The sequence below is a fragment of the Camelina sativa genome, chromosome 1, assembly GCF_030686135.1.
Source record: "Camelina sativa cultivar CO46 ecotype springtype chromosome 1, ASM3068613v1".
Classification (NCBI taxonomy): Eukaryota; Viridiplantae; Streptophyta; class Magnoliopsida; order Brassicales; family Brassicaceae; genus Camelina; species Camelina sativa.
Window position 1 is genome coordinate 17,027,694 of NC_141880.1, and position 24,927 is coordinate 17,052,620.

General features: G+C 41.7%; 1 non-coding gene across 1 annotated transcript; it reads right to left on the reverse strand.

Annotated features, from left to right (window-relative positions):
- Nucleotides 1–3,600: 3,600 nt before the first annotated feature.
- Nucleotides 3,601–3,707, reverse strand: LOC147950028 (small nucleolar RNA R71). The gene has a single exon (XR_015565250.1). It is a non-coding gene; the product is annotated as a small nucleolar RNA R71 (small nucleolar RNA).
- Between the last annotated feature and the right edge of the window lie 21,220 nt (nucleotides 3,708–24,927).

Consider the following 24,927-nt stretch of genomic DNA (forward strand, 5'->3'; position numbering starts at 1 on the left):
GCAAAGGTGATCGGATAAGGATAGATTTGGCCATCTATATAACCAAGTGCAATTATCTTTTCGGTCAAGGGTCCTAAGATAACTCCACATTTAAGTGTGCTTATGCTGGAGTAGTCTCAGGATGGTGACCTTCCGGGAAGTGACTGTCGGAACTGTGCGACTTAGGACAATACACAGGGAAAGATTATGTGGTGATTTGTAGGGACGGTAACAAATCTTTAAAGCCTCCAGAACGTAGCAAACCGACCGTCGGATATAGATTGGCTCACGAGCCTAATGAGAGGACGTGGGGCCCATTAACGAAAGTGGGCTCATAGACTGAGAGTAGAAATGGGGCCCACTAAGAAGTGGCGGTCGGGGCGTTAGAGGATCTATCTCAGTCACAAGGTCCAATTCAACCAACATATTAGTATATCAGGTTTACCTCTTCTCTTAAATCTCACTTTGACGTTTGTTAACTGCTTTCTGATATTTACTTGTGTTATCTTGAAAGAGTTGATGTTTTGGTGGGTTTTTGGTGCATGGAGGAGGTTCTGTTTTGTTTGGTTTTTGGTGAAACATGGTGGGTTTTTTATTCGGAGAGTTTCAATCTCTGATTCACAAGCATTTACACTCTTTTGAAATGTGATTGAGTCTTCTTCTACATGATCTATTTTCAACTTCAAATTTTCAATCTCTTCAACCACACTCATCAGTCCATTTAAACGTGTGATACCATCGAGTCTGCAACAATACACAATCGATACTCAAAATCAAAATTTCAAACATAATGAAGCTAGATTAAAATTTGTAAATTGATAGTACCTCTTCGGATCCTCTTGGACAAGAGTGAAATAATCTTCCTGGGTTTTTTGCGGTCCTATAAGTACCCATTCTTACAGCTTTGCCTCCTCTGCATCTTGTTGGAATCCACATACTTCCATCTGTTTCGCGACACTCTCCCAACGGCGGACCTACTAAGGAAGAAAGTGGGTCACTTGACCTGGGTAAACTAAGTAAATAGTTTGTTTTTACATGTAGTTACGTAAAATTTCAGTACAACAGATGGTAAAATCTGCACTGTTGACCTCCCTATATCCGAGGTCGAACCACCTATATGACAAATCAATGTTTTTTCCCTGTAATTGATCCCTAAATTTTTATCTTGGGTCCGCCATTGCACTCTCCTCTACGGCAAAAGGAAGAACACAAGCCCTAATTTTAAACTTTTTCCCAATTGTAAAACGATGTAGTTTTATTCTTTGCCAAACCACATGCCCATATGATGAAACGACGTTGTATTACAATGCTACAGTGCCACATTAATATGTGTATATTTTACACTCTTTCATCATGCATTTCTCATTTATTATGTCTTCTTAACTCATTGTTTTGCATTGTTTTCACTCTCTTTTGCATAATATGCATATTTAGGTAGTATTTGCATTGGTTTTGCATGCATCTTGCATATTGGAGTTAGTTCAGGTGTTTTAGGAGATGTCCAAACCATCAAAAGCAAACAGGGAGCAGGAGAGCAGTCCAGCAACCCAACGTTCCACGTCTTTGAATGAGTCGAGTGAAGACTCGAGTCATCTTTCCAATGCCGTTTATGTCAAGCCAATCAGAGTTGTGGTTCATGAGTTATCGCCGTTTTAGTGGACGCACATACGATCTGAATTCCGACTCGACCTGCACGCAAAGGCAAGCTCCCACTCGATCGGATGTTAGCAGCGACTCGACCAAGACATCCGGGGGGGGCTCCTGAGCACCCTCAAGACGCGACTCGATTAGTAGCTCTCCTGAGCACCCTCAAGACGTGACTCGATCAGCAGCTCTCCGACGACACGTCTCAAGCCACCATTCGATCAAGCTTCCTGGACTCCGACTCGATCAACACTCCTGAGCACCCTAAGACGCATCCGAGAAGGTTTCCCGAACCGACGTTCTATATTGTCGTTTTATATTTTAGGGATTTCCATGTTTTACTATAAATACGTTTTGTTAAGTTTTACTCAGACATCTCATATGTTGCCTCGTTCTTTTCCTGAAGGTTTACCCTAGCCACCAAAAAAGGTTCTCAGACTTTGTTTTCCGACACATTTGAGTTTATTCAGTTTTTGCACTTGATTTCTTCTGCAAAGTTGTTCTTCTCATTTTTATCTATCTTATTATGCTTGGTTCAATGTTTTCTGGATTTGTATCCTTGATGATGATTTTCGGATCTGAGTAGTGTGGTAGTTCTTGAAGATGGCATAGATTAGGTGGAGGATCTTAGGGTGTAGAGTGTTTAAGCTTTGATTTTTATGATTCCCTTCTGGACTAGTGTTAGAAATGCTAGTTTCTCTCTGATCAATTGGAACTAGGTTCGAGACATTTCCACACCCAAAAGGTGTTTGATGAAATGTATGACCAACTAGTGCCAGAGAATTACGTTCCTAGCCTAAGAGATTAGTTTTCTAGGATGTTTGTTGACATGAATGAACTTGTTTGTCATGCCTGCTCAACCATGTTTCTCTAGCGAGAGCTGGGTATGGAAGTGGTTGAGTCTGAGTAGCTATTACCTAGAGATTGGATTAGCTAAGTTGTGATGTTCATTGTCTAGGGATAGATTGCTTGTGGCATGTTAAACACTTTGTAGACTAGGAGACTTCACCGACATCAATTACTCCCATCCTTAGGATCTATTTCTTCCTGATTTTTATTACATTCCTGAGACTGTTTCGTGTCTTGCCTTTTAGTTCATGCTTAGACTCATTTTCTGTTTTCATTCATTTTAGCTTCCTGTCATACATTCTAGTTTCTAGTCCTAGAACACATTTCCATTTTGCATTATGATCATCCTAGGATTGTTAGACAAAAACACTCTCTTTGAATTCGCTTGACTTGTGAAATCTTGATTGCATCTTAATTGTTAGTGAAGTTTCCCAACTGGATTGACACCTTAAGTATTACAACTGCATAAGGTTAATTGAACCTGCTAGGATAGACACACAAAATCCTAGTATCAATTTGGCGCTGTTGCCATTTGGGATTTACTTTGCTACATTTAAGATTTCAAGTTTTGCAAGATTAAGTTCTGTTACATTTGTTACTCTGAGTACTGACTTGTTTTGGTTGTCTACTTGTTTGTTTTGCATCACAAGAACCTGTTGATTGCAACCTTGCATGCACACCAGATCAAGAGGACATCAAAATCTTCTTCCTGCTATCGACGACATCAATCGGTTGGGACAACCGAATGGACCAAATCTGAGACCGCGAAACATTGGTGTTGGGGATGCACCAAACACTCATACTCAGCGTGCTGGAATCATCCCTCCCGCCGTGCAGAACAACATTTTCGAGATGAAAAGTGGTCTGATCTCCATGATCCAAGGGAACAAGTTTCACGGGTTGCTCATGGAGGATCCACTCGATCACCTCAACGAGTTGGACCGTCTGTGCAGTCTCACCAATATCAACGGCGTGAGTGAGGATGTTTTCAAGTTGCGACTCTTTCCATTCTCCCTGGAAGACAAAGCTCAACAATGGGAGAAAAACCTCCCCAAGGGATCCATCAACACTTGGGATGACTGCAAGAAGGCATTCTTGGCAAAGTTCTTCTCCAATGCCAGAACTGCACGTCTCAGGAATGACATCTCTGGTTTTACTCAGAAGAGTTCAGAAACATTATGTGAAGCCTAGGAGCGTTTCAAGGGTTACCAGAGCCAGTGTCCTCACCACGGGTTCAGCAACGAGTCACTGCTGAGCACTCTATACCGTGGTGTACTTCCAAAAATCTGCATGCTGCTTGACACGGCCTCTAACGAAAATTTCCTGAACAAAGAAGTGGATGAGGGATTGCAACTCGTTGAGAATCTCGCTCAGTGTAACGACAATTACAATGAAGATTATGACTGCACAGTTTGGGGTGACACTAGTTCTGAGGATAAGTAAAAGAAAGACCTCAAGAACATCAATGAGAAGCTAGACCGTCTCTTGCTATGTCAGCAGAGGAGCGTCCACTACGTATATGAGGATGACCCTTTCCAAGTTCCAGATGGGGAGGGGGAGCAGTCTGAAGAGATAAACTATGTCCAGAACCAAGGTGGATACAACAAAGGTTACAACCAATACAAGGCAAACCCAAATTTGTCTTACAGAAGTAACAACGTTGCTAATTCGCAAGATCAGGTGTACCCTCCTCAGCAGCACCGACAAAGTCAACAAAAACCGTTTGTGCCTTACAATCAGGGATTCATACCCAAACAACAATTCCAGCAAGGTTACCAAGCTCCCTTAGGACCACCGCCAGGATTCCGCCCTCAACCAGTACAGCCTACTCCAGGCCCAAATCAAGAAATAAAGCAAATGATGCAGCAACTTCTTCAGGGTCAAGCTAGCGGATCTATGGATACTGCTAAGAAGTTCGCTAACCTTAGTCAGAGGATGGAGTTTTCTTACAATGATTTGAACGTCAAATTTGAAGCTTTGAATTCGAAGATAAGGTATATGGAAGGCCAATCCGCTTCTACTTCTGCACCAAAACCAGGCCAATTCCCAGGGAAAGCTGTTCAAAACCCCAATGAGTTCGACAATGCCATTACGCTGCGAAGTGGGAAAACATTGCCTTCCAGACAAGGAGTATCTAACGTCTCTGAGGACAGTGAGGAATTAGAAGGGGAGGAATTGGTTCAAGATGAAGCTCAGATCATGGATCCAGTAGAAGCAGTCAAAGATCCAATCGAGCCAGTGAAGCAGTCCGAGCCTGAACCAGTTAAGGAACCTGTTGTTTCTGATGACAAACCTGCGAGGTTCATCCCTCCACCATACAAGCCTCCTCTACCATTTCCAGTAAAGTTCAAGAAGCAACTTACTGAGAAATACAAAGCTCTACTCGAACAACAAGTCAAGGACATTGAGTTGAGGATGCCATTTCTGGATGCGTTCGCACTTGTTCCTCACTACCAGAAATTCCTCAAGGACTTGGTGATGGAGAGATCTAAAGAAGTTCAAGGCATGGTGGTACTAAGTCTTGAGTACAGTGCAATCATCCAGAAGAAGATTGTACTCAAGAAGCTCAAAGATCCTGGATCATTCACTCTACCTTGCTCCCTTGGACCTATGTCTTTTGATAGGTGTCTATGTGATCTTGGCGCTTCAGTCAATCTGATGCCACTCTCTGTTGCTACGAGGTTGGGTTTTACAAGGTTCAAGGGTTGCGACATCTCTCTCATCCTTGTAGATAGATCAGTGAGACTTCCAAATGGTATATTAGAAGACTTACCCGTCAAGATCAGAGACGTGGAAGTGCCAACTGACTTTGTGGTTATGGAGATGGATGAAGAACCAAAAGATCCTCTGATCTTAGGAAGACCGTTCCTGGCGACTGCTGGAGCCATCATTGATGTCAGAAATGACAAGATTGATCTCAATCTGGGGGACGACTTCATTATGAAGTTTGACATCAAGGATACATTGAAGAAGCCAACAATAGGAGGACAAGTCTTCTACATTGAAGAGATGGATAAGTTGGCTGATGAGTTGTTGGAGGAATTAGCTGAGGAGGATAATCTCAAGACTGCTCTGACCAAGGGTGGAGGAGACCACTTGTTACAAGAATATGCTAGACTCCCACAGAGAAACGGATGGAGCAGAGGAATTCGAGCAGCTATCTGACGCAGAGGAGGTATGTGGAGTTGAGACGGAGAGTTCAGAACGTGATATCTCCCACTCGACCGACGTCATGACCCGACTCGAGGCACCAACATCCCGCTCGATCGAGTCGCACCCCTCCCACTCGACAGAGATCATTCCAGACCCCCATGCTGACGACTGGTCGGAACTGAAAGCTCCAAAGGTAGAACTCAAAACTCTCCCTTTTGGACTCAGGTACGTTTTTTTGGGAACTAATTCTACTTATCCTGTCATAGTGAATGCTAGGTTGAGTGACGATGAATTGGGGTTGCTAGTAACTGAGCTTAAGAAGTATAGAAAGGCTATAGGTTATACCTTAGATGATATCAAGGGAATCTCACCTAGTCTTTGCACACATAGGATCAATCTTGAAAATGAGTCTTATGCTAGCATTGAACCCCAAAGAAGATTGAATCCTAACCTGAAGGAAGTAGTAAAGAAAGAGATCTTAAAACTGTTTGATGTTGGAGTTATATATCCTATCTCTGATAGTACTTGGGTATCTCCAGTGCACTGTGTACCTAAAAAGGGGGGGGGGATCACTGTGATCAAAAACAAAAATAATGAGTTAATCCCAACTAGAACTATCACAGGACATAGGATGTGCATAGATTATAGGAAGTTAAATGTTGTATCTAGGAAGGATCATTTTCCTTTCCTTTGCCTTTCATTGATCAAATGTTGGAAATATTAGCTAGTCATCCCTACTACTGTTTCCTTGATGGGTATAGTGGGTTCTTCCAAATCCCTATCCACCCAAATGATCAGGAAAAAACAACCTTCACTTGTCCTTATGGCACTTTCGCCTACAGATGCATGTCATTTGGTTTGTGCAATGCTCCTGCCACCTTTCAACGGTGCATGACATCGATTTTTTCGGATCTGATTGAGGAGTCAGTGGAAGTGTTTATGGACGACTTCTCTGTATACGGTTCCACTTTCTCCTCCTATTTGTTAAATTTGTGCAGGGTATTAACGTGATGTGAGGAGACGAACCTAGTGCTGAACTGGGAGAAGTGCCATTTCATTGTTGAAGAAGGGATCGTTCTAGGGCACAAGATTTTTGAAAGAGGAATTGAGGTTGACAAGGCAAAGATTGAGGTCATGATTCAGCTTCAACTGCCTAAGACAGTGAAGGACATCAGAAGTTTTCTGGGACATGCTGGGTTTTACAGGAGATTCATCAAAGACTTCTCAAAAATTGCAAGACCATTGACAAGGTTGTTGTGCAAGGAGGTGGAGTTCGAATTTGATGCAGCATGATTAGAAGCTTTCAGCAAGATCAAGGAGGCCTTGGTTTCAGCACCAGTAGTACAAGCTCCGAATTCGGATCATCCATTTGAGATCATGTGTGACGCTTCAGACTTTGCAGTTGGAGCAGTTCTGGGACAGCGAATTGACAAGAAGCTTCATGTCATCTACTACGCAAGTCGCACCTTGGACGAGACTCAAGGGAGGTATGCAACCACGGAGAAGGAGCTCCTAGCAGTTGTGTTTCCATTCAAAAAATTCAGGAGTTACCTTGTGGGTTCCAAGGTCATAGTGTATACCGACCATGCTGCTTTGAGACACATCTATTCAAAGAAGGATACCAAGCCGAGACTGCTGAGATGGATTCTGCTACTTCAGGAGTTTGACATGGAGATAGTTGACAAGAAAGACATAGAAAATGGAGTTGCAGATCACTTGTCAAGAATGAGGATTGAAGATGTTGTTCCAATTGATGACTCAATGCTTGAAGAACAACTTCTGGTCGCCCAAGGTTGTGAGCAGATGCATGACAGAAAGTTTGACAGGCTCAGGATCAGATGCATGGCTATCACATCTGAGGCTGCACCATGATATGTAGATGTCGCGAACTACAAGGTCTGTGGAGAAGTTCCTGATGACATGGATCCCTACAGAAAGAAGAAGTTTTTCAGAGAGGTCAACCACTACTTCTGGGATGAACCCTATCTGTAAAAGAGAGGTTCTGACGGTCTGTTCAGAAGGTGCATAGCAGAAGAGGAAGTAAAAGGAGTGGTTGAGCACTGTCACGGCTCCACCTATGGGATCACTTCGCCACTTTCAAGACTGCTCAGAAGGTTCTTCAAGCGGGTCTCTGGTAGCCAACCTTATTCAAAGATGCTCACAGTTTCATCACCAAGTGTGATGCTTGTCAGAGGATGGGCAACATCACAAGGAGTAGTGGTTGAAGCCATTGCCGTTTGGGGGATATATTTCATGGGACCTTTCAACCGTCCATCTAATAGTAATATCTATATTCTAGTGGCAGTCGATTATGTTTCTAAGTGGGTTGAAGCCATTGCCAGTCCTACCAACGATCACAAGGTTGTTCTGAAGTTGTTCAAAAGTATAATCTTTCCAAGGTATTGGATACCCAGAGCAGTGATCAGTGATGGTGGAACTCACTTCGTCAACAAGGTGTTCGAGAGTATGCTGAGAAAGTATGGTGTCAAGCACAAGGTGTCGACTGCGTATCACCCTCAGACCAGCGGACAGGTTGAGGTTTAGAACAAACAAATCAAGGGTATTATGTCAAGGATTGTTGGAGTTTCAAAGAAAGATTGGTCTGTCAAGTTGGACGAGACTCTCTGGGCGTAGTGAACAGCGTTCAAGACGCCAATAGGACGAACACCATTTCAGTTGATCTATGGTAAAGCATGTCATCTCCCTATAGAGGTTGAATACAAGGCACTCTAGGCTATCAAGTTGCTGAACTTGGTTATTGATACTGCTCATGCTAAGAGAACTCTAGACATCCATGAGTTGGAAGAAATAAGACTTGATGCTTATGAGAATTCCAAGATATACAAGGAAAGGACAAAGAATTTTCATGACAAAAAGATTATTGTCAAGGAGCTAAGGCTGGAGATCAGGTTTTGCTGTTCAATTCCAGACTTAAGTTATTTCCTGGAAAGCTTAAGTCTAGGTGGTCTGGACCTTTTACAGTCAAAGACGTTCTGCCATTTGGAGCCATCATTCTTCTGAACAAGGATGGCAGTGAATTCACTCTAAACGGCCAAAGTGTAAAAAAGTATTTAGCTGACCAAGTCCAACCAGAGAGGTATTCTGTGCTCCTCCATGAACCCCCAAAAGCCTAAAAGCTGCAAAGTCAAGCTAGTGACTTTAAACAAGCTCACTTGGGAGGAAGTCCCAAAGGTATCACTGTAAATATTTTTCTTTTTAACATCCTTATGTTTTTGATTTTTCTTTTTGGGTTTTCTAAGTGTTCAGGAGTCAACAGAAGGGAGTACATGTAGCAAAAAAAAATGGAGTAGCAGTCAAAGGAGCGAGTTCGAAGTCAAACCGAGTATGATGGGTGCTACAGAAGCGAAATTAGCAAAAAAAGGAAAATCTACAGAAGAGAACAGAAGGCAATATAGGGAGAGAATCTTAATTATTGGCTTTATCACCCTTCCCCTCTCTCCCACGTTCCCATCACTTCAACCTATCTCACCCTTTGTTTCCACGACACTAGACATATCATCTTGCACGACATATCAACTCACCATCTCACATCACTCCACCATCACTTTCTTTCTTCCCACTTGCACGACATATCAACTCCATCACCTCTCACCACTTATCATCTTTATCATCCACCTATTTAACCCCTCTCCCCTTCACTCTCAACTCACTCCTACCAAACAAACACTCTTCTCACGACCATTATTATCCCAACTTAACTATTCACCTCCACTAAACAACGAAATATTTTGGTTGAGCTCACTATCACTTCACCCCCTTTGCTCGACATCGCCATATCTCCACCACCATCCACTGTTTTCACCGTTCCGACACACCAACCGACCTGTCCTGCTGGAGTCGCCTTCGAAGCTTCGAGTCACGGAATCTTCATCGTCGCCATCTCTCGTGTCTGTCGAGCCAACACATCGCGAGTCTACCCTCTCGTTTGAGTCACCACCATCTGCTCACACGGTCGACCAGACTCGATCCAACCCCGGCTCGATCGACCATCCTGTGTAAGCTCCGCCGTGTCAATCCTCTCACGAGAGCAAACAGCATCCGACTCGATCCACCGACTCGACCTAGCACTGTACCGACTCGCTCGAGTCGACTGTATAATCGTTCAACTCGACCTGTTCCATCAAGCCGTCACCGCTACTCCACTCGACCAGAGCTGCCGTGAAGCCCCCTCTCGCAGCTCGACGCCCCTCCAAACCGGCGCGGAGCTGCAACTCGAACGGAACAGTCAGACTCATCTCGCCATCGACTCGACCGGATTTTGCCGTCATCCCGTTGATGTGTGTGGTTTTTCACTTCAAATCTTTTACCTTAAAAAGACCACAGAACTGGTGAAAGTGCACAGCTAATCGATAGTAGTATTTAAGGATCGATCCCACAGAGAGAGATTTGTTGTTCAACGAAATCCGACGGAGGTAAGTAAGGCTAGGACTCAATAAAAATAGGGTTTTGGTTGTCACGGTTGTAGCAAGCAAATGAATGTAAATAAAAGCAAGTAAAATAAATGAAACAAGCGTTGGGCATCAAGGGGAATCGCAGGGGTTCAATGATCTATCTATCTAGGAAAGTTTAGGGTTAGTTTGTTTATCTAAAACTCGGACTACGAAACACTAATGAACCGTTAACTTAAAGTTCTCAAGCTAACCGTCAAAGATCTCTACACTCTGTTACTCAACTGTCGCAGGCAACGACGCATAGATCAAAGTATTTAAAACAGGTTCGATTATAATTCGTGGAATTCCATAGGTAAGGGGTATGTGCTTCCTATGTCTCCCCACACATCTAAGCTAGGTCAAGCACACATGCAAGCTTTTGGCAAAGCACACACACTTTAGATCATAGTTAGTTCATGAGGCTAACTTAAAGTATTAAGTAAAGACTTAGAATTAAAGCATAGAATAAACAAGAATATAATCTAACAAACCCTAAAAATTGCCACCTAAACTAAGATCATCTCCCCCCTTTGATTTATCCCTTTAAACCCAACTAGAAAACTACTCTAGCATGTTTAAGGGAATCATCAAAACAAGGTTTAAACAATTCATAAACATAAAAGAATAAATAGAGAAAAGGGTTTTAGATATTACTTCAATGATTGTCAAACAAAGTTGTAGGATCTTCTCCCTTAGAAACAAAGTACAAAGCAAATAGAATAGAAAGAGTTGGTGGATCTCAAAGCTGCAAAGAGAGGGACGAGGGAGAGGTCTGGATGTCGGCTGCTCCTCTGGTCGTGTATCTTGGCTGCTCTAATGATTGCACACTCAAAACCCTAGGGCTTAGAAGAGTATTTATAGGGTTCTGTCTAGGTTTAGGGTTTTGTAAGGGTAGAAACGTCTTCTCTTGATAAGTGCATGGCAAGGGCGGCGTAGAAAGCTTCTAGAACGGTGGTAAAGACTTGGACTGGGGCGCCGTGGTGGTAGCTGGTCAGGCCTTCAATAAAATCCCATTGGCTTGATGGTTCTTCTTAGGTCGGTTTAAGATACTTCTTCGGTAAATCGAGCATAACTTCTGGATGAGTAAATAGATTGACTTGATTCCACTTCGAGGAGAAAGATGACTCTCTCATCTTTCCGTCGAAATGTGAGTTCTGGAAGTTCTTCAAACGTTGCCCGTACTGTAAAGCTCTGAAACTTTCCTAAAACGTATTTTCTTTGCCTTTTGGACCTTTTTGCTATAAAACCTGTAAAACCTTCTTGAAACCTAAAATACTTGATAATGGACATTAAAGCCTTGAAATCATATCAAACTCTTCCTAAATGCATACTAAAACTGTAGCTAAAATGGGTAAAATAATGATGTTATCAACTCCCCAGACTTAGTCTTTGCTTGTCCTCAAGCAAATAATCAAACTAAATCATGGAAAAGAGGTTTTGAATATACTGGGAATTCACTTATCTTTCGGGATATTGTCTTTGCACTCTTCTTCGCCTTGACATTAGGAACTTCCATTTGTAATCCACCATGAGAATCATCAACTCTCCTTGATCCCACAATTCCTTAGAGTTTCCAGAATCTCCATTGTCATCTCTTTACATAAATTAAGCCATAATAAAAGTGAAATCTTACCAAGGAAAATCAATCAATGGCTTGCAGACTCTCTTCAAGCCAAGACTTTCTTCATATGATTCCTTTCCTCTCCCTTTTCTCACTTCTCTTTTTTTTTGTTTAATCAAAGGTGTAGGCGAATATTGGGGTCATCGGTAACTTACCTACCCCTCGCTTCCAAGCTTTGTGTGATCATTTGACTCAAGAGTAGAATAATGAGGTCACAGGTAATTTACCTACCTCTCTAAACTGATCAAAATCATCTCATCTTTTATTCTCTTTTTTTTTTCTTTTTTTTTTTTATAGTATTGAAGGGAAGAGAGAAGGGAACATACTCTTAAAGAAGTGCAATGTCTTGTGTGGCTTGAATGTAGAGATCTAGCCCAATGTATACCAATTCCCAGGGCTTGAAAATTAAGTCCGGTTTAGGTCCTATAAAAGTTAGAGACAACGTTAGATCATCTGAATATCCATCGAATAGGGACTTGGGGGATTGTTGAGTCACTCACAGTCTTTCCAAACTTTGGTTCTGTTGGCAAGCATAATCAAGTGTCATAAGAGTGTTAATCCAAATCAAATAAACCGTTAGAATAAGATCATAATCCCCTACTAGTTTTGACTCAATAAAAAAAATGTGACTCGATAAAATGTCAAAATTATTGATGTAAAAATTGGAAAAAGGTCTCAAGTCAACAAAATAGAAAGTAGCATTAGTATAGGATGGAACATCCTTCCCCCCAGACTTAAATCACACCGTCCTCGGTGGGAAAAAAGAAAGAGATGAGGATTAAAAATCATAAGGAAAAGTGTAGGGTTTAAGAACAATGTCACCTTGATGGAATGATATTGTGTCGACTCTAAAACATTTTATGGTTGCCCAAAAAATTGTCTAGAGGTCGGCTGTGGAATGAAAATGTGGTGACTAACCATTTGTAACTTCCTTTGGTTGCTTGACATCGAGTTTGAACTAGGCTAAGTTCAATCGAATTCTGTTTGATATATCTCTAAATGCATCCTTCTTGAAACAAAAACCTAAAACCATCAATAAAAATGAGAAAATTTAAATAACAAATGCATACCTAAGTAAAAGAATGGTGATGGTTGGTGGTAAGGATGGTGGTGGTTCGGAGTTGTCTCGCGGTACACGGGTGAACGGACGTGGACATAGCAGGTGGTGCGGTACGCGGTACATGGTGCATGGTACGCGGTACGCGGTACGCGGTACATGGTGCATGGTACGCGGTACGCGGTACATGGTGCATGGTACGCGGTACGCGGTACATGGTGCATGGTACGCGGTACACGGTGCAGGACATGGCATCGGCTATGGCTGGTATGGCTAGTGGGGACTCTCGGCATCGATCACATGAGGATTGTGATTGATCCGTTGCCTTCGGCTTGCTTCAGTCACATTGAACATGGCCAGTCAGTAGGTGGTGCTTGCCACTAGACATAGTTGTGCATTGCTAATCCATGGGTACTTTTTCTTCCTTCTTTTTTGTGGCTTTTCTGTTTTCTATTTTTTTGTGTTTTTTTTTTCTTATAAAAACCTGAAACTAAAATGCAAAAATATCAATAGTAAAAGAAAGTAAATCCTAAAAATAAATACTTACTAGCTTGGGTTGCCTCCCAAGAAGCGCACTTGTTTAACGTCGTTGGCTCGACTTTGGCTTGCTTTCTCAAGCAGGATGAGGAGAGTGGGTTGTCCTTAGACAAGCTCTCTTGGATCTTTCTCCAATATAAGCATCAGGTGGCTCCTTAAGTTCATCTTCTTCTCTACACCGTCGAGTTGTTTCGGCAAAACTATTTGCGGTTGTCAGCTCCGCTTCTCCCTTTCCTAGACCTTCTAGGTCTCGTGGTGGTGGAGCATAGGGTGTGGTAGTAGAAAAACAAACCTTTGTGAGGTTTACTCCTTCTTCTTCTCGAGAGTGCTTAAGTGAGTTGTGATTGAAACCTTCGGTTTCCATAGAAATTTGTAGCTTGTTTCCCACGGTTTCTTCTTCAAGTTCTTCTATGACTTCTAAGGTCTCTCCTTCATCATGATCTTGTAAAGGAGGAATAGGGTTACCTTGTGGTTTGTTCTCCACGAAATTCTCTTGTCTTGAAGTAAAAGAAAAATTTCCATTTCCTAAAAGGAATTTAGAATGTTTTCCTTTATCGAATAGGGTTTCCTTTTCCTCCTCTTCTTCCTCATCGGATCGAGCTCCTTCCTTCTTGTGTCCAGAAACACATGAGGTTAGATCCTCAATCTTATCAGCAAGATCTTGGTTCTTCTCCTTTTGTTCAGCTTCAATCTCCTTATGGCTCTCCTTCGTGAATGCAAACTTTTCGGACATAGCTTTTCCAAAACGTTTTTGTTCAAAATCGAGACCAAACATCTTCCTCTCAGCTTCATATGCTCGGTTCTCAAGATTCTCCACACGCCTCCTTGTGTCTAATTCCTTGTTGAATAACACTCCATACTTGGACTCATGGTCCCTTTCTAAGTCCAAAACTTCATTGCCCAAATCTCTAATGTTGATAGCATTATCTTGGGCACTCTTGAGATGTCTCTCTGGTTCTTCCTCAAGACAATGGAGTCTTATCTCCATGGCTTCAGCATCCTTAGATCTTTGATCTTCTATGATTTTAACTCTAACAGCAATGTCATCGATTTTTCTTGAAAGATTAGAATCGATTTGTCAAGCTTCTCGTGCAGCATCTTCATAGTCTCATCTTGCAGATCAGCTAATTGACTTATTAGGTTTAGAATCTTCTCTTATTCAGCTCTTTGTTGTGTAGACTCACGAAAATTGTCGTCAAAAACTTGATGGGGGAATCGAATATATTCAGGCTCTCGGCGTGGATAGGGGCGGTTTAAATTGGTATTAGGCCTCCTTGGATAAGGTCTTTGCAAACGACTTGGCCGGTGACTTGGGACAGGTTCCCAATCTTCATAAACTTCAAATGGTGTTGGAGATGGTCGGGCTCTAGGTTTACATCATTTGAAAGCTTCTTCATGGTGTTGAAATTGTCGAAAATTGTTGTTTTCGGTAACTTCTTCATTAGGGAACTGATATGTCATGCAACAGTAGAATTCTTTGAGCTTTTCTTCTCCATCTTCTTTATCAGATGATAGATCATAGGGCTCATCATTCTCTCTTGGCAAATCTTCATAAGGGTCTTTCTTAGTTGTTTCTTCAAAGTAAGCTTCTCCTTCATCGGTTTGATAGAACTCTTCTCTAGTCCAATCCTTGTACTTGTTAGGATCGGTTGGATACTCATATGAGGCTCAATGTTCTTCTTCATCATCAGTAGGTTGATATAATTGATCTTCACTCCAATTATTGCATTCACCGGATTTGTTGAATAAGGCTTCTATTTTCCACTCTAGGCGGCTCTCAATGGTGTCAATGGTGTAACCCATGTTGATAATCTTTGTTCCATGATCTTATATGTCCTCAAAATGATTTAAAACTTGGTTGTTGATGGCATTGATTTGTTCCTCCAGGCGTGTAACGTCCTTGGTGATAGTCTCGAGTTTCGCTCCAAATTCAATGCTCATCTTGTCTAACTTAGCATTTAGAACTCTATCAGCCTCCTCTTGACTTGATATAAGTTCATCCATCCTCTTCATGAGCTTTTCTTCATTGTAAGAGCTCCTTGAAGTGATTGGTTTTCGATTGTCATAGAAAAAGTTTTCATTGACATCGACATTCATAACTTCTTGAGGATCAAGGTGATGGTCCGTTGCAAATCATGGCACGTCCGTGTGGTACGGCGTGTAAGAGTGGTCAGCGCGGCAGTAAGCTTGTCCAAGTGGTGCTTGGCCTCCAGATGGTCGAGTGAAAGCACTGCGACAAGCTTGCCTAAGTGATGGTACAATGCTTGGTCGAGAACGATCAATGCTTGTACCTTGCAGCGAGTGGGCTTGTGGACCGGATGAGTCTCTGTCCATGGCTCGGTAGCATGACATGATCCCGGCTATTGTGAGATTCTCAAAATCTCCTTGGAGAGCGTCGAGGTTCATCCTCAAGGTCTCCTGAAACAATGAAAAACAAAAAGAAAAATTAAACAGCAAGGTGTCCTAGACGTTACTCTAGTTCCTAGACTCTTGTAAACAACAATCTCTCCCCGGCAACGGCGCCAAAAAGCTTTGATGTGTGTGGTTTTTTCACTTCAAATCTTTTACCTTAAAAAGACCACACAACTGGTGAAAGTGCACAGTTAATCGATAGTAGTATTTAAGGATCGATCCCACAGAGAGAGATTTTTTGTTCAACGAAATCCGACGGAGGTAAGTAAAGCTAGGACTCAATAAAAATAGGGTTTTGGTTGTCACGGTTGTAGCAAGCAAATGAATGTAAATAAAAGCAAGTAAAATAAATGAAACAAGCGTTGGGCATCAAGGGGAATCGCAGGGGTTCAATGATCTATCTATCTAGGAAAGTTTAGGGTTAGTTTGTTTATCTAAAACTCGGACTACGAAACACTAATGAACCGTTAACTTAAAGTTCTCAAGCTAACCGTCAAAGATCTCTACACTCTGTTACTCAACTGTCGCAGGCAACGACGCATAGATCAAAGTATTTAAAACAGGTTCGATTATAATCCGTGGAATTCCATAGGTAAGGGGTATGTGCTTCCTATGTCTCCCCACACATCTAAGCTAGGTCAAGCACACATGCAAGCTTTTGGCAAAGCACACACACTTTAGATCATAGTTAGTTCATGAGGCTAACTAAAAGCATTAAGTAAAGACTTAGAATTAAAGCATAGAATAAACAAGAATATAAATCTAACAAACCCTAAAAATTGCCACCTAAACTAAGATCATCTCCCCCCTTTGATTTATCCCTTTAAACCCAACTAGAAAACTACTCTAGCATGTTTAAGGGAATCATCAAAGCAAGTTTTAAACAATTCATAAACATAAAAGAATAAATAGAGAAAAGGGTTTTAGATATTACTTCAATGATTGTCAAACAAAGTTGTAGGATCTTCTCCCTTAGAAACAAAGTACAAAGCAAATAGAATAGAAAGAGTTGGTGGATCTCAAAGATGCAAAGAGAGGGACGAGGGAGAGGTCTGGACGTCGGCTGCTCCTTTGTTCGTGTCTCTTGGCTGCTCCAATGATTGCACACTTAAAACCCTAGGGCTTAGAAGAGTATTTATAGGGTTCTGTCTAGGTTTAGGGTTTTGTAAGGGTAGAAACGTCTTCTCTTGATAAGTGCATGGAAAGGGCGGCATAGGAAGCTTCTAGAACGGTGGTGAAGACTTGGACTGGGCCGCCGTGGTGGTAGCTTGTCAGGCCTTCAATAAAAGCCCATTGGCTTGATTGTTCTTGTCGGTTTAAGATACGTCTTCGGTAAATCGGGCATAACTTTCGGATGAGTGAATAGACGACTTGATTCCACTTCAAGGAGAAAGATGACTCTCTCAGCTTTCCATAGACACCAAGTTCGTCAAAATGTGAGTTCTGGAAGTTCTTCAAACGTTGCCCGTACTGTAAAGCTCTGAAACTTTCCTAAAACGTATTTTCCTTGCCTTTTGGTCCTTTTTGCTATAAAACCTGTCGCGGGGCTGCCAATCGATACGTCCTTCATTGACCGTCGCGGAGCTGCCAACCGAGACATCCTTCATCGATTCGTTGTGTTTAGCTGCTATCAAGATCAACGACGCTGCAACTTAGTTTCACTCGACTCGATCCGTGCTTTGCTCGACTCGAACGAGGAAAGATTTTCGAACTCGACCTGCACGACTCGATCGACCATCCCGGAGCTGCTACCCGAGACGCCTATCCTCGATCCTTTGCGTTTGCTTGTCCCCAACACTTAGCTCTCTCATTGATTTTTGCGCTTGGTATTATTGCTTGGTCACAACCTACTAATCTTTGATTTTGAGTTTGAATTGTCTCAGCATTACAATGTCTGACAATTTTTGGGATGAGATGTATGAGAATTATGGTTGTGAGGTGTCATGACGTGTTGTTACTTCTAAGCCACCTACGCAAGGCGCTGAGTCAAGCAGAGCAGTAAAACAATCTAGTAAGGACAAAGCTCGTGGCAAGAAGCCAGTGATACAGAGGGATGAAGGTAGCGATTATGAGATGGAGCAGGCTCGCGAAAGTGCATCATCAAGGAAATCTGTCAAGAAAAAGTCTAGATCGAAGCTGTCTGCCCAAGAGTACTATGATTTGTTTCAACAACATGAGTTTATGGGAACAAGATACCCCCACAGTCAAACCTTGATGGACCTTGGTATTGCAGCGGATGTAGAATATCTTTTCGGCCAATGCAACCTTAGCAGGCTTATGAACACGGCGAAGAACGCTTACAGATAGGAAACCATTCAGCTTTTAAGCTCCTTGCAAGTTCACCTGTTCGCGAATGCGCCTGAGATGGAGTCAGATGGCAGTTTAGGCTATTTCACGTTTATGATACATGGTCAGAATTACAGCCTTACTGTGAAGCAGCTTGAGGAGGTGTTTGGATTCACTAGTGGGTATGGCACTGCCGCGGAAATCGACAAGGAAGAGGCGTCGTTATTATGGGCTTCGATTAGCACTGAGCAGCGCTTCAACGCCTCAAGGTCGAAAGGGACGCTAATAAGAAGCCCAGTGTTGAGATACTTCCACAGGGCTATTTCGAACGTCTTCTACGCAAATGAAATCATTGGCCTTGTCACCAGGGCAGAGCTTGACATGTTGGATTTGGCACTCAAGGACCCGCTAAAGAAGACTATGGAGGGTGTTATGCTTAGAGGTGATGCTTCAGACACATTGTTCGCCTTCTTCTTGTTGAACCATCTGCAGACTTACAAGACGTGGGTGGTGAGACTGAATAACACTCATTCACCAGGAGTTATGTGTATGGGAGGGGTTGTGACATGGATATTAGAAGCAGCAAGCGTCCCTCTCCCTTCGGACTCTTTTTCTCCGCGTTGGATGGATATGTACCACCTGAAACAGATTCACACTTTAGATTGGGAAAAAAAGCATGGAAAGTTGGTCTACAAAATCGTTCACCCCAAGGTGGAAGAAGCACGAATCCTTCTTCCTTGTGCGAGTCTAACAACGATCCTGAATGGTGAGAACATTGAGTTTATCCCTAATAGAAGTGTTTTGTATGTTGAGGAAGAAGATCAACGAATGGAGATCTCTGCAGAAGAAGACAACCCGATGGAGGAGGATTCAGAAGACTATCGTCCTGAGAGGTATCACTTTGACGAGTACACAGCATCGAGACTAGGAAAGGGTGTTAGGGAGGCTCATAAACGTCTCAACAAGCTTCAAAAATGGGGCAAGGCGAGGGACAAGACACTCAATAGTTTCAAGAAAACTTTTATGAACTTCATGAGTAAATTCAGTTGCTCGACATCCACTGCCGCCATCCCAATGCCCTCCCAAGATTTCATGCCAGTACAGGGATGCTCGTCTACACGTCTTGAGCCAACTCGCTGAGCACAACCATCTCCAGCACGTTGGTCTGCTTACACACCACGAACGCAGCAACCCTCTCCAGCTCGACCACGGCATTCCTCTCATGAGCCCCGGGAGAGAGCGAGAAAGTCGGTGAAGAAAGCCAAGAAGGGACCTTCATCAAGTCGTCCAGCTGAGCATCACCTAGGCGGTCCTTCTGAGCACTTACCTGAACCAGCAGTTGAACAGCAGAACGAGTCTCAGATCGAATACCAGATCAGGCCAGCGACTGAGCAGCAGAATGAGCCTCAAGGTGACCATCCGCATACGGAGGATGTTGTGCTATTATCGGATCATGGTGAGTCTCGCGTCGACGACATGCAGTGTGATGGACAACAGAACGTTCATACGAACACGCAAGTGATTGATGAGCAAGTCGACCAACCAGCTGAGGCCAGTCCTGCGGACCCTGAACAAGGCGAAGGACAAAGTCAGTACCACGCTCCTCCTTGGGCGAGCACCGACTCTTTCTTTTACTACTGAGGTACTCCTACCATTCCTTTGTATATACCATTTCATTCATGCATTGTTTTTGTTGTGATTCTCAAATCCTTCTTTAAATTTCTCTTACATAAGGGATTGTGTAATTTAAGTTTGGGGGAGGGTTTGAGATGATGTATCTGATGATGTTTCCTGTGATTCTTATTTCAAATTTTTGTATCATATCAGGTTTGAGTCTGCATTCATCTATTTGCATAGAAAAACCAAAAAAATTTGAAATAAGAATCACAGGAAACATCATCAGACAAAGCGACAAATCAGACAACACAAAGCGACAAATCAGACAAAGCCAATAACTTCCTGCACAAGTTACAAAGAAGATCTAGGTTTCCTTACCTTTAATGGTTTAGACGATGACTACAACTACTCCGGCAACAGTGGTTGCCATCTCCGGTGACACGGTGGTGTCGACGGCAAAAATCTTGTCTCGCTTCTCAACGTTCTCGGATTCTTTCAAACACGGCACCACGACAGAGCAACAACAAAAACCATAGTGGCTCAGCTATCTCTCTCCCACTCTCGGTGGCTGCTGGTCTGGTTTTAAGGTTTATGTTTTGGTTTCTCTTTGACGGCAAATGAAGAAATACATGATGCACAAATACAAACGACATGACCTTTGTCGTTTCACATAATTGATTCTTAATGGGCTTCAAAAGAAACAAATTGGCCCAAATCCCAATTATAAAACCGGGATGTTACAATTCTCCCCCACTTAGAATAAATTCGTCCTCGAATTTTCGAATCAGTTTCTCCCCCACTTAGTTTATGTCCCAACTTGAAGTGTCCTTCTTTCTGATCCTCAACATTCTAGATTATCCAATCCAACTTGTAGTGTCCTTCTCCTATATGTCCGGTTCCATTTCTTTTCAAACTTTTCTAGACAACAACGAATCACAAGTTTCCACTTGGTTAAAACTAGTTTCCCTTTACTAGAAATAATTTCTTAATTCTCCTAATTTTCAGCTTTTGATTAGGTAAAACTCAACTTTTCCATTACTATGATTTAATCCAACGCAACATGGGGTGTCAAGTAGTCATTATAACACACATCTTTCAATTAGTTCTTAAAGTTGAATAGAATACTGCAATCTCCAACAAAAGGTTTTCCATTACCTCATTACCTTGACTTGTGAAAATAACCAATTCACCAACATACAACCTTGTCTAACAATGTTAAGAAGTGTACACATTAACCGTTACCATTATGGTTTTGTGCAACTCAGAGTTACATGATCCACCAAGCTTCTGCTACGCTCACTCTGTAAAATTGATATCCCTCTGAAAGTTTCCCAACTTTTAAAATTATCACAGTGTTTTCCCAACACTCTCTTAGGATTCCCGTTCCTTTTGGGTTTCACACTTCCATGCATTTTTTTTTTTTCAAAGTAGTAATTCTCATGTAGTCCATCTTCACCACATATTGTCCGTTCTGCATTCGTCAAACACCAAATAATAATGCCTCCTCCTCGTTCCTAGTGATCTCCATTTCACTATCCTTAGTGGGTTCCACTACCACATAATAAAATTAATGGTTTGTGAACACTTCACCTTTTTTAATTCTTCAAACATTTTTTTTTTCCTCCGAACAACATCCATTTTCTGACTCTCTCCAAAACCCCAATATTAGAACCAACCACTTTTTTTTTTTTGGTTTCTCAACATCTTTCGTCTTGACTCATCCATCTTTACAACTACCAAAGTTGCATCCCTACTGCTAGTCGTCCGTAGCAGTCCACTATAAATCTCATTGTCACCACACCCTTTTCCGTTTGGGTTAAGACCACTTTGAATCACACCCATCCCATCTCCATAATAAACATAAACTCCATAATTTTTTTTTGTGGTGTCCTCCCACATTGTTCTTTTCCCCTTCCTCCTCTACAATTCTCTTTTGTACTCTCCAAGCACTAGAATAACTTCAACTTGTGAGTTTATACAATATCAATTTTTTAAACCTTGTGGCCCATCTTGAAAAATGTCCTTCAACAATATTTGATCAAATGTCCATTTGACCTTTTAGAAGATAGTATCCCAAACCTCCATCCACTCGAGCATCACGTCCTTCCATGTGTGTCAAGTAATTGGTTTAACAATACTAGCAAACTCTTTAACAACTTCTGGTTGCTACATGTGACTCCAAGAAAAACTACGACCTTAGTAGCATTATTTTCCATAAATGTTAACTTCTCCAAGTCAACTTAGGACTTCAGCTTCTAAGCCTACATGCTCAAGACAATTCAATCTCCCTTAGGATTGCCTCCCGGGTCAAAACCGGTTTGACATAATCTGGGGCTCTGATACAAAATTTTGCATCATATCAGGTTTGAGTCTGCATTCATCTATTTGCATAGAAAAACCAAAAAAATTGAAAAAATTTCAAAAATTTCCACAAAAAAAAAAAGTGTTCATGTAGTTTGCATTTGCATATTAAGATTGAGTCTAGTGTTATTCATATAGGGCTGTTGCATTTAGCATAGGGGTTGATGATGATTGTAATCTTGTTAGCAAGCTGAATTCAATAGGATAGGATCAAGGCCCTTGTTATTAGTTCTTTGATGCATGTTGATTGAACTTGAAATGTAAGACTGAACCAGGCTTTGAATTCTCGAAATTGCATTCTAGTCTTGATTGAAGCATGTTTTGAATTGACATCATTCCCTATCTATATTAACCTAATCCTGACTTGCAATTATCCTGTTATGCATTGAAGTTAAACTCATGGATACTATATACATACTTGGATTATCTTTCTTTGAAATTTACCACCCTTGTTAATCCAAGTAGCTGATTCCCATCTTTGGAACAGTTTCTCGCACCCTTAACCAACTGTTCTTTCAAACCAATTGTATTCTTGACTGTGAGGCCTTTTTCCGAGTTGAGCTTGTTAGAAAGTGTTAGGTTTTAGCAGACAAGAGTAAGATTATGTGTAGCTCTAGTTCGCATTTTCTGGACTAGTAGGACTAGGTGAGAACTCGATTTTAGGTTTTGAGATTGGATTTGTATTGAAAAGAGAATGAAAAAAAAAAGGGTAAATAGTCTTTATGAGGGAAATGTGTTTTCAAGTTTTACAAGTCTAGTAACGGATGTGGGTTGTGCAATGTAAAAGTGTTATTGGTTCTGGGCATAGAAAGAAAAATTTAGATAAAGAAGAGAAAGCAAAACGCTTAAGAAGTCTAGAGTTCTAAGAAGAAAAGAAAGAGAATATAATGATAAAAAAGGTTTCCCATCCGCTAGATTGATATGAAGTAACCTCCTCCTAAGGCTAAGTAAAAAGAATGAGAGAATAAAAAGAGAGATAGAACCAACTTCTGGGTTAGGAAGTTAGAGCTAAGTTTCTTTGGGACCTTTGGGTAGACGAGACACTGCTCTTGTATGTATCAGTTGGTTTCAACCTTTAGCCTTCTCTTAAGCTCAACTCATTTTCGCGAGAGAAACATGTTCTACATTGTTAAAACCACTTGCAAAGGAGACCATTTTTTGTCTCTGCCCTTTCACTGCAGCCAAATGAGTTTGATGACATTGCATAGTTTGATTCATGGTTCTTTGTTAATGAATGTTAAAGGGAATGATAGAAATGATAGCATGTGTAGATTAAGGCTCGGAATCGTTTCAGGTTGTGATGAGCTTGTCTAAAGTTTTTAAAATAGAGTTCCTTTACCATGCATCATAGAACTAGAAACAAAGACCTTGATTCTAACTACTCTATTCAGCATGCTTTAGGTTCTGAGACCCCATCTTCCAACCTCTCTTCCATACTTTGTTCTTGATCGTTTGCTTGAGGGCAAGCAAAGAATAAGTTTGGGGGAGTTGATATGTGTATATTTTACAGTCTTTCATCATGCATTTCTCATTCATTATGTCTTCTTAACTCATTGTTTTGCATTGTTTTCAGTCTCTTTTGCATAATATGCATATTTAGGTAGTCTTTGCATTGGTTTTGCATGCATCTTGCATATTGGAGTTATTTCAGGTGTTTTAGGAGATGTCCAAACCATCAAAAGCAAACAGGGAGCAGGAGAGCAGTCTAGCGACTCAACCTTCCACGTCTTTGATCGAGTCGAGTGAAGATTTTACTTTGGGATTCAGATTTTGACGCTTCATCAAATTTGTATAGAATCGAGTCATCTTTCCAATGCCGTTTATTTTAAACCAATCGGAGTCGTGGTTCATGAGTTATTGCCGTTTTAGTGGACGCACATACGATCTGAATTCCGACTCGACCTGCACGCAAAGGCAAGCTCCCACTCGATCGGATGTTAGCAGCGACTCGACCAAAACATCCCGGGGGGGTCTCCTGAGCACCCTCAAGACGCGACTCGATCAGAAGCTCTCCTGAGCACCCTCTAGACGCGACTCGATCAGCAGCTCTCCGACGACACATCTCAGGCCAGCATTCGATCAAGCTTCCTGGACTCCGACTCGATCGACACTCTCACGATGCAACTCGGTCGACGCTCTTAAACCGACGTCTTGGTTTTGTTCTTAAGACGCATCCAAGAAGGGTTCCCGAACCGACGTTCTATATTGTCGTTTTATGTTTTAGGGATTTCCATGTTTTACTATAAATACGTTTTGTTAAGTTTTATTGAGACATCTCATCTTTTGCCTCGTTCTTTTCCTGAAGGTTTACCCTAGCCACCAAAAAACGTTCTCAGACTTTGTATTCCGACACCTTTGAGTTTATTCAGTTTTTGCACTTGATTTCTTCTCCAAAGTTGTTCTTCTCATTTTTATCTATCTTATTATGCTTGGTTCAATGTTTTCTGGATTTGTATCCTTGATGACGATTTTTGGATCTGAGTAGTGTGGTAGTTCTTGAGGATGGGAAAGATTAGGTGGAGGATCTTAGGATGTAGAGTGTTTAAGATTTGATTTTTATGATTCCCTTTTGGACTAGTGTTAGAAATGCTGGTTTCTCTCTGATCAATTGGAACTAGGTTTGAGACATTTCCACACCCAAAAGATGTTTGATGAAATGTCTGACCAACTAGTGCCAGAGACTTACGTTCCTAGCCTAAGAGATTAGTTGTCTATGATGTTTGTTGACATGAATGAACTTGTTTGTCATGCCTGCTCAACCATGTTTCTCTAGCGAGAGCTGGGTATGGAAGTGGTTGAGTCTGAGTAGCTTTTACCAAGAGATTGGATTAGCTAAGTTGCGATGTTCATTGTCTAGTGATAGATTGCTTGTGGCATGTTAAACACTTTATAGACTAGGAGACTTCACCGACATCAATTACTCCCATCCTTAGGACCTCTTTCTTCCTGATTTTTATTAC